Here is an 11,742-nt window from a genome sequence, read left to right on the forward strand (position 1 = left end):
ATTCACATAGGTTGTAGTCAGCTGCATACCCCCTCTCCTGATACTTGAAAATCTAATTAGTTCCTAGAGAGAATGAGGTGTGTTAGAACATGAGTAGAGTATTTTGGATGAATCTTTAAGCTCTGAAATGCTTTTAGCTGCCCTTTGCAAACCTGGGGTACAGCTACAGAAAGGGAGTGCACCATGGCCTTACCAGGTGTCCTCTGAATTTGCTGTAGATCTGTTTTTGAGATACAACCTTGTCTTGCTTTGGGATTCTGTAAAGCTGAGGAATTGACCCTGCAGCAGAAGCTAGAGAGTAGTTCACTGAGGCAGCAAACTGGAAGAAGGGGCTGGTGAGAAGTTGAAGTCTATAGCCGGAGAACTCCCAGATGGAGCCAAAACAGCCAGGGATACCCTCTAGAAGCACTGTCTTGGCAGGGATATGGTCCACAAGTTCACCCAGCGATAACTGGCTTCATTAGAGTGAAACAGGAGATGAAGGCATATCACCTAGAAACCATTTATTCCCTCCCCTTCCTCATATCACCATGAAGATGAAGAAGTTCCCTGCCTTATAAACTCAGGAGCTGGGAGACTGAACATTTGTATTAAGAAAAATTAGACAGTCAGTTGGACTGTATAAATTAACATGTTGCACTCAACATTAAGTGGTGAGAAACTAAAAGTAACTGACATTTTATTAACTGGAAGGCAGAGGTTTGCACTTCGGCCAGCAAAGGAGATGTCTATCTTCAGGTCTGTCTCATGTTCTGTCTCCCTCTCTGATATTTCCCACTCATTTTTTCTCCTTTCCCCTTTATTCCCTTTAACTATTTTTTTATATTCCCCAAATGAATGAGACCATATAATGTTTGTCTTTCTCCGATTGACTTATTTCACTCAGCATAATACCCTCCAGTTCCATCCATGTTGAAGCAAATGGTCATTATTTGTTGTTTCTAATGGCTGAGTAATATTCCATTGTATACATTTACCACATCTTCTTTATCCATTCATCTCTCGATGGACACTGAGGCTCCTTCCAGTTTGACTATTGTGGACATTGCTGCTAGAAACATCGGGGCACAGGTGTCCCGGCGCTTCACTGCATCTGAATCTTTGGGGTAAATCCCCAACAGTGCAATTGCTGGGTCATAGGGCAGATCTATTTTTAACTCTTTGAGGAACCTCCACACAGTTTTCCAGAGTGGCTGCACCAGTTCACATTCCCATGCAAGAGGCTTCCCCTTTCTCCACATCCTCTACAACATTTGTTGATACCTGTTTTGTTAATTTTCCCCATTCTCACCGGTGTGAGGTGGTATCTCATTGTGGTTTTGATTTGTATTTCCCTGATGGTAAGTGATGTGGAGTATTTCCTAATGTGCGTGTTGGCCATGTCTATGTCTTCCTCTGTAAAATCTCTGTTCAAGTCTTTTGCCCAATTCATGAGTGGATTGTTTGTTTCTTTGCTGTTGAGTTTAATCAGTTCTATATAGATCTTGGATACTAGCCCTTTATCTGATACGTCATTTGCAAATATCTTCTCCCATTCTGTAGGATGTCTTTTGGTTTTATGGAGGGTATCCTTTGCTGTGCAAAAGCTTTTTATCTTGATTAAGTCCCAATAGTTCATTTTTGCTTTTGTTTCCCTTGCCTTCATAGATGTATCTTGCAAGAAGTTACTGTGGCCAAGCTCAACAAGGATATTGCCTGTGTTCTCCTCTAGGATTTTGATGGAATCTTGTCTCACATTTAGATCTTTCATCCATTTTGAGTTTATCTTTGTATACAGTGTAAGAGAATAGTCTAGTTTCATTCTTCTGCATGTGGCTGTCCAATTTTCCAGGACCATTTACTGAAGAGACTGTCTTTTTTTCCAGTGGATAGTCTTTCCTGCTTTGTCAAATATTAGTTGGCCATAGAGTTGAGGGTCCACTTCTGGATTGTCTATTCTGTTCCATTGATCTATGTGTGTTTTTATGCCAGTACCACACTGTCTTAATTACCACAGCTTTGTAGTACAACATGAAACCTGGCATTGTGATGCCCCCAGCTCTGGTTTTCTTTTTCAGTATTCCCCTGGGTATTCGGAGTCTTTTCCTGATTCCACAGAAATCTTAAGATGATTTGTTCCAACAGTCTGAAGAAAGTCCATTGTATTTTGATAGGGATTGCATTAAATGTATAAACTCAATGAATTAGAGATCAGAAGAACTGTGGAGCAGATCAACAAAACCAGGAGCTGATTCTTTGAAAGAATTAATAAAACAGATAAACCATTAGCCAGCCTTATTAAAAACAAAAGAGAAAAGACTCAAATTAATAAAATCATGAATGAAAAAGGGGAGATCACCACCAATAGCAAGGAAATACAAACGATTTTAAAAACTTCTTGTGAGCAACTATATGCCAATAAATTAGGCAAACTAGAAGAAATGGACGCAGTTCTGGAAAACCACAAACTACCAAAACTGGAACTGGAAAAAATAGAAAACCGGAACAGCCCAATAATCAGGGAGGAATTTGAAGCAGTCATCAAAAACCTCGCAAGACACAAAAGTCCAGGGCAGGATGGCTTCCCAGGGGAATTCTATCAAACTTTTAAAGAAGAAACCATACCTATTCTACTAAAGCTGTTTGGAAAGATAGAAAGAGATGGAGTACTTCCAAACTCATTCTATGAGGCCAGCATCACCTTAACTCCAAAAATCAAAGACCCCACCAAAAAGGAGAATTATAGACCAATATCCCTGATGAACACAGATGCAAAAAATCTCATTAAGATACTAGCCAATACGATCCTACAGTACATTAAGAAGATTATTCACCATGACCACGTGGGATTTATCCTTGGGATGCAAGGCTGGTTCAACACTTGTAAAGCAATCAATGTGATAGATCATATCAGCAAGAGAAAAAACAAGACCCATATGATCCTCTCAATAGTTGCAGAGAAATGATTTGACAAAACACAGCATCTATTCCTGATCAAAACTCTTCACAGTGTAGGGATGGAGGGAACATTCCTCAGCATCTTAAAAGCCATCTACAAAAAGCCCACACCAACTATCATTCTCAATGGGGAAACACTGGGAGCCTTTCCCCTAAGGTCAGGAACACGACAGGGATGTCCACTCTCACCACTGCTATTCAACATAGTACTGGAAGTCCTAGCCTCAGCAATCAGGCAACAAAAAGAAATAAAAGGCATTCAAATTGGCAAAGAAGAATTCAAACTCTCCCTCTTCGCTGATGACATGATACTCTACATAGAAAACCCAAGACTCCACCCCAAGATTGCTAGGCCTCATACAGCAATTTGGCAGTGTGGCAGGATAGAAAAAGTGATGTTTATAGCAGCAATGTCCACAATAGCCAAACTGTGGAAGGAGCCTCGGTGTCCATCGAAAGATGAATGGATAAAGAAGATGTGGTTTATGTATACAATGGAATATTACTCATCCATTAGAAATGACAAATACCCACCATTTGCTTCAATGTGGATGGAACTGGAGGGTATTATGCTGAGTGAAATGAGTCAATTGGGGAAGTACAAACATTATATGTTCTCATTCATTTGGGGAATATAAATAATAGTGAAAGGGAATAGAAGGGAAGGGAGAAGAAATGGGTAGGAAATATCAGAAAGGGAGACAGAACATGAAGACTCCTAACTCTGGGAAACGAATTAGGTGTGGTGGAAGGGGAGGAGGGAAGGGGGGGATGAATGGGTGAGGGGCACTGATGGGGGCACTTGCGAGGATGAGCACTGAGTGTTATTCTGTATGTTGGCAAATTGAACACCAATAAAAAATAAATTTATTATAAAAAAAATCAGGGATCCCTGGGTGGCGCAGCGGTTTGGCGCCTGCCTTTGGCCCAGGGCGCGATCCTGGAGACCCCGGATCGAGTCCCACGTCGGGCTCCCGGTGCATGGAGCCTGCTTCTCCCTCTGCCTGTGTCTCTGCCTCTCTCTCTCTCTCTCTCTCTGTGACTATCATAAATAAATAAAAATTAAAAAAAAATAAAAATAAAAAAATAAAAATAAAAAAAATCAATGCCCTGAAATCAGTGGCATTTCTATACACAATGAGACTGAAGAAAGAGAAATTAAGGGGTCAATCCCATTTACAATTGCACCCAAAAGCATAAGATACCTAGGAATATACCTAACCAAAGAGGTAAAGGACCTATATCCTAAAACCTACAGAACACTTCTGAAAGAAATTGAGGAAGACACCAAAGATGGAAAAATATTCCACCCTCATGGATTAGAAGAATAATATTGTGAAAATGTCAATGTTACCCAGGGAATTTACACATTTATAAATTGAACTTTAACATTTTTTGTGCTTTATCATCTAATATTTCAATTTCTAGGCATGTATACTTGGAAAATAATAATTTTTTGAAATTATTTTGAAAAAAGATTAAGATACAAGGATTTTTAGTACAGCATGATTCATAATAGGAAAACAATAGAAGCAATAAAAATGTCCATACTAAGAGCCAATATGTAACTTCTGAAATTATATATTATGAAACAAAAATGTTTCTAAAAATGTTTTTCATACTGTGAAAATGTGTTACTTGTTTTATAAAATTAAAACCACTAAATGGGGGATTCCTGGATGGCTCAGTGGTTTAGTGGCTGCCTTTGGCCCAGTGTGTGATCCTGGAGTCCCGGGATCGAGTGCTGCGTAGGGCTCCCTGCGTAGAGCCTGCTTCTCCCTCTGCCTGTGTGTCTGCCTCTCTCTCTCTCTCTCCCTCCCTATGTCTATCATCAATATATAAATAAAATCTTAAAAGAAATAAAACCACTAAATGTATTTTTAAAGTAATGACTAAGATTTTATACAAATTATCTATAATTATAGAAGTGTGTATTGTTTCAAAATTATTATTTTATTATCCCATAATTTCTAAATTAAAATACATGGTTATTTATATACTATAAATAATGTAATACTCTTTATGAAAAATAATTAAAAAGCATCATCAAAAGATATAATAACATATAAGGAATGTGTGTGGACATGAGACTTTACAGTATTCCTAAAATCAATTATGTAGTTGGCTGCTTTATATTGACCTTTCTGCACTCCAAGCAGAGATAAATAGCAAAGCAGTAAAACCACAGAGGCTTCACTGGGAAAAAAGATTCTCAGGAAGGAGAGGGAGTGTAAATCAGAGAAGAGCAATGTGCTAGTGTAGCATGCCTGTAAGGCGGTAGGCAGACTGTGTCAATCAAGGACACGCAGACAGTGGGACATGGTGGGCAGACATAAGCTAACAGGGTAGAACCAAGTTGTGGGATGCAGTACTTGGACTGGGTAAATGGTAACTTCTCTGCACTTAGGAACAAATACTGCCAGCTCATTTTCAAGGAAGAATTAAAACCATTCTCAAGAGAAGCAATTATAAAACCTTTAGTCTCAGGTTCCCTTCACTCTTTCAAAATTCTTGAGCACACTGAAGATCTTGTTTATCCATATTTTCTGTATTAGAAATTATGCCTGACATGTATTAGCATATTATTTATTCAAAATAATAAACCAATTTGATAGTAAAAGAAATTCTAAGTTTTATAAAAATTAACTAAAATCTCTTCAAAAGAATGTAGTGAGAAAATTGGTACTGATTCACTGTTTTGCAGATCTCTTCAATGCATGGCTTACTAGAAGACAGCTGAATTTTACTTGTTCTGCATGCAATATATGGTGATGTCACATGACATATAGCCTCTAGAAGACTGTACTGTACAGTTGTGAAAGAATGGCGGTAAAAAATATATACATATTTAAAAATACCTCTTTGGAATTATCATAAAAATCACTTTGAATTCATGGATCTATTGAAAGGATTCAGGGGACCTTAATATTTCCTAGACCAAACTTTAATAATGAATAGATATCGCCAGGGATAGGATAATAAATAGATGTGAAACTGCCCAAAGGCCAGACCTACATTCCACAGATGCTATTCAACCATTCCTAAGAAAAAGCCTACCTTCCTTTTTTTCCCCAGGAGTTGGAATCAGTGGCAAACTTGTTTGCTGTGGCAAACAAGACATGAAAAGTAGGAAACAAATAGGATCCTATATATGGCATGCATAGGAACATGTGAACACTGAGTAACTGCCACATAAATGATCGAGATTTGTCTTAGAGTCAATACCATATAAGGAAGAGAAGGAGGAGGACACATGACCCTAAGAGTGGCTAGCTTGGTAACTGGCATCTTCTGTAGAGGATTGGTGCACCACCACAATTGCCCCACAGAACACTGAGGTATTATGGGACTTCTGGCTGCCCATGTGCAGACTGTATGTGCCTCCCAAGCAATGTCCTAAGATAACATGTGACAGAGGGAACTGGCAAGTAAACAAAGATGCTCTAATGCAACGACCAACAGATATTCAAGAATCATCCAACATTTGCATGAAACCGCACTATGAAGCCAAATCTCCAAAGACAACCAGAAATGCTCATTTGTTCAACAAATACCTATATATAAATCAGCAACCAGGTGCCAATATGGATATAGTATGATTTAACCATTCTCTTATGAAAAATAGATTTTATTTTTGTTGAATAGTATAATACTCACTAAAATTAACATCTTTGTAAAAACAAAAATAGTAATTTGCAAAGTATGTTTATAAAATATCAGCTATTATATATATTTATTTAAGTCTCATGGCTTTCTTTGGTGTTGGTTTTATTATCATTTGTATATATTTGTGTAAATATATCTGTAAGGGTCCTTGGTGTAGGTAAAAATGCTGAGTATAAAAGACATGCACACTTTAAGTTTTGATCAATTTGGCAAATCATCTTCAAGATATTTGCACAAATTTACTTTTGTACAGAGTATATATCTTTAAATTTAAGCAGGTCTGTGTTTCTTCCAAAAGTAGGTAATAGCTCCAATTTTCCTGCCAATATTTTTTTTTTTCCTGCCAGTATTAAGTTGATATCAGTATTCATTTTAGTTTTTGTCTTTTGGGTCAAGAAAAAAATTTCCATTGCAGTTGAAATTTTTATTTAAATATTCATATTACCTAAATTTTATTTGATTATTTATGAAGTTGTATATTTTAAAATGTTTATTGAACATTTGCATTTTTAATATGTAAATTGCTCATTCACAGCTATTACCAAATCTTTTTTTTTAAAGATTTATTTATTTATTTATGATAGACATAGAGAAAGAGAGAGAGAGAGGCAGAGACACAGAGGAGGGAGTAGCAGGCTCGATGCCAGGAGTCCGACGTGGGACTGGATCTGGGACTCCAGGATTGCGCCCTGGGCCAAAGGCAGGCGCTAAACCGCTGAGCCACCCAGGAATCCCTCCCCTTTTTTAAATATTTATTTATTTATTTATTTATGATAGACAGAGAGAGAGAGAGAGAGAGAGAGAGAGAGAGAGAGAGAGAGAGAGAAAGGCAGACACACAGAAGGAGGGAGAAGCAGGCTCCATGCCGGGAGCCCGACATTTTTTTTTTTTTTTTTTTACTACCAAATCTTCTATTAATTTTTTTCATTGATATATAGGGACTCCCTACACACTATGAATATTAATTCTTTGTTCGTCACATAAATTTTCACTATTTCCCCCACGTTGTTGCTAAACAATTTATGTGATGCCTTTGACAGTACCCAAATTCTTAATATTTGTGAAATATTGATGAAATAATTGTGAAAGCCTTTTTCCTCAGTGGCTTCTGGTGAAAGTCTGTTTCATGCTCAGACTTTTGAGATTGTAGCTAATTTTAATTTTATCTTTTCCTTTTCTGAAAAAATGTCAGTATTACTTTATAGCTAGAAAAATCCATAATTTAAACATTCACAAGCCCAGATTCAATGGACTTAAATCACAGATCTCTTACACCAATAAATCACCCATCCATTGGACTAATGACTTCATGAGCCCTTTTTGTTGAAGATTTCCAGGCACAAAATGCTGGTTATACACCTATCCTTCCTCCACATGGCTCCTACAAGAAAGGGCAGGGGTTACCTAACCTCAGGTAAGCATTGTTATCTCCAAGGAGATATAATAAACTGTGGAACAAAAATATCTATGCTTTTCTTCTCTTGCTGACAGGGGACTGTGTACTAGGGAGCACAGACAATTTATGAACACATTATTCAAATCTTCCTCTATCAGAGACTTGATGTTGAATTTAAGGTTCCATAGGCTGTAGGTATGGTCCAATCCAGAGCACTAGGGAAGACCAGTCAAGGCACCCCTATGGGCACAATTCTTGGGAAACCAAGTGGAGGATTTGGAATCATTACTAGCATTTTTTCCATCAAGATGTACTTGAATCCATTGCCCTTACTAAAGCTATATTGCTTTTCCCCAGCCCTTACCTGGCCTTGGTGAGACTTCCTGAACTTCCCATTATGGGACAGATAGCTCTTCAGCTAGATGAGCTTAGTGCCTTTCACAATTTAGAAGATGTCATTGTTCAGCCTGTCCAAAAATGGTATCACTAAGGAAAAAATTCAGAGCAATGTAAGCCTTTCTACCAAATGAGACCCCATTCTCAAGAGTGCCTGCAACATCAGCTAGGCATCTGGAAAGACAGTGGAAGTTGGGATAAATGTAAGTAATTTGCTTCCAAGGGATTTCCATCAATTGTACTTGAGTTAGAGGGAACTTTGCCTAAGCTATTTGTCTCAGCCTGAGGCCTGAAAATTTTATCATCTTGTTTACCTACTGAGTGAGGTTGTCATGGAACTGGAATAAAATATACAACCCAGAAGCCCCTCAAAGTATAAGCTGAATCATGATTTTGGACTGGCAAAGGGTGCCAGAAATATAGGGCTGGGGAAAAGATATTGTGGTAAAGAGCATATTGAGAGAAAGAAAGATCTAATAGTGTTCTTTCTTTATCACTCACTTGAAATTAGTGCTCGCTACCTTACTTTTTTTCATTGTTAACCTTATTTTATAATAATTTTGGATTTGTGAAGGTAATTTATACAGTTCCTGTATTCCCTTTCTTCCTTTACATTAGCATCTTATGTAACTGTGGTACGTTCATCAAAACTAATAAATTGATATCAGTATAACACTATAAGCTGAACTACAGACTTATTTAGATTTTATCGGTTTTTACACTAATATATATTTTTCTGCTATGCAAACCAATCTAAGGCACCATGTTACATTTAATCATTATGTCTCCTAAGTTTCCTCCAACCTGTGATTTTTAGCCCTCATTCTTTCTTGTTTTTCATGGCCTCGCCACTTTTGAAGAGTATTTGTCAGATACATTTGCAGAAGCTATCTCAATTTAGGTTGTTCTGATACTTTGTAATATTTGACTGTTTGCCTTTCTCATCATATCAGAGAATATCTGATGTCAACACAATTTGTCACTAGTGATATTAATGTTGATTGCTGGGTTCAAGTGGTTTTTGCCAGATTTTCCCCTTTCCATACTCTACTTCAATGGTTTTCAACCAGGAGTGGTTCCGTGCCCCAAGAAATACTCAGTAACATATGGAGACCATATTTGGTTGTTACAGATGGAGGAGAAGACTGTACTACTGGCATCTAGTGGGTAAAAGTGAGAGATGCTTCTGAATATCTTGTACAGAGTAGCCCCTGCAACAGAGAAGAGTGAAGGCTGAGAGACCCTGTTCTACCCATTAGCACCAACAAACTACTTTTGGCCCATACTCAACAGGAAGTGAAATGAATTTTACCTTGTGGGAGTAGTATCAAAGAATTTATAAATGTATGTGAAAGCCAGCACAATAATTAAATATTTTGCAGGAGATCCTTTGAGGCTATGCTAACTCTTGTTTCTCCTTAATGTAGCACCCACTAATTTTAGCATTCATCAATTGCCTGGAAAAATTATTACTGTGCTGTTCTAATGGTAATTTTCTATTTTCCTCACTGCTTTTTGCATTTATTATGTGTCTTGCTTTTTTAATTAGCTTTTCATGTAACTATAATTCGAGTATAAAGAAGTAGATTTATTTCCTGTGCCACTAGTAGAATTGACCCCCAACTTTATTTTCCTGCCTTATTCACTTACACCCTCATTTATTTACCCATTCTTTTATTTATTCAAAGATTGTTGAGTTTTTACTGCATCCTATGCATTGCTGTTCTAGGTCTTGGACACATAGTACAAAATGAATTAAACATAATCCTTGTTATGTGGAGCCTACCTTCAAATTAAGGAAGACATTGAACAAGTGGAGAGATCAGGAAAATGCTTTTATAGAGGCTAATAATAATAATAATAATAATAATATTATAAGTCTCTGTATTATCAGCCTCCAGAGATGTAGATAGGCAGCATGGGTTGAAGAATGGGTCTGGAAGTGAGGAAAGGCAAATAAAAAAAATAAAAAAAGATTAAGTAACCCCTGCCCTTTTTTTTTTTTAATTTGCCTCCACATTTCAGAGAGCAGTTGTGCATCATTCATGTAGAAAAGCATATACACATCTCAAGCCATGGGTTTCACTGGTTGTGTGTTTTGTTTTACATTTAATTGCTTATGAAAAATGTCTCTATGTGTGGCACAAAAGTACTCTTTAAAGATATATAACCACATTCATTTCTCAAACAAGAAACACAGAAGATTGGGGATTTAAGCATCATCAATATTAAGGTTAACTATTTCACTCTTCTGTAAATACTGCAGGTAGTTTTGTTTCAGGCAAAAGCCCTGAAACTGCTTTCCTGAAAAACCAACTACTGTGACCCGGTTCTCTGCTTTCTTGCCTCCCTCTCCAGGCAGTGGGCTATCTCTTATGTTATCATCAATGTGTCTTCTAGAGTATGTTGGAAAAATAATTACATCTATATCTTTCTTTTTAATTTCCCCTTCCTCCCTCTTCTTCCCCCTTACCTTCTCCCTCTTCACCCTCTCTCCTATTCTTACTTATACTATTCAGAAGCATGAAGTAAAAGTTGACACTCATGAAACGACGCAATTATCCAATCACTAGATTCTTGAGTTTCAGAGCCAGCAACATTGGCACATAAGAGTATGTGTTCCCAGGTTTATGTTGTCTAGACCTGGAGGCCCCTGCTAGCTAGATTTTATTAGGCATTCTCCAAATAAACTATTTTTAATCAATGATTTAGCAAAATTGTATCAATATAGCAGACTGAATAAAAGCATACCTGTCCTTCTGTATAGTTTTTGCTATTTTTTCTTAAAGTATTTCCTAGATATGATATATGGAGTAAAATACATTTCAATCACATCTTGATTAATTTTGTATGTGCTCTGGAGGGATTAATCGGTTCCTAGATGAAGGCAGAATGCTTCCTCTTCCCAGAAAGTTCCCTCATGCCTACTCACTGCCACACTACCTCCATGGTATGGGTTATTACTTCCCAGCTTTTATCACTCTATGCTTGTTGATATAAAAGTTTATAGTTCATACATACTTTATATAAAAATAATCAATGTGTATCACCTCTTGGGTCTGGCTTATTTTTCTTTATACAGTAGTCCCCACTTATCCATGGTTTTGCTTTCCATGACTTTAGTTACCTGAGGTCAACCATGGTCTAGAAGCAGAGGATCTTCTCTAATGTGTTGTCAGAAGGTCAATAGTGGCTTCACCCTACATTACAATGTCTGTGTAATTCACCTCACTTCATCTCATTACACAGGCATTTACATAATCTTACATAATCACAAGAAGGGTGACTATAAGACAATAAAATATTATGACACACACAGAGAGAGACCACATTCATGTAACTTTTAT

This window comes from Canis lupus, chromosome 19 (genome assembly GCF_011100685.1).
Source record: "Canis lupus familiaris isolate Mischka breed German Shepherd chromosome 19, alternate assembly UU_Cfam_GSD_1.0, whole genome shotgun sequence".
NCBI lineage: Eukaryota > Metazoa > Chordata > Mammalia > Carnivora > Canidae > Canis > Canis lupus.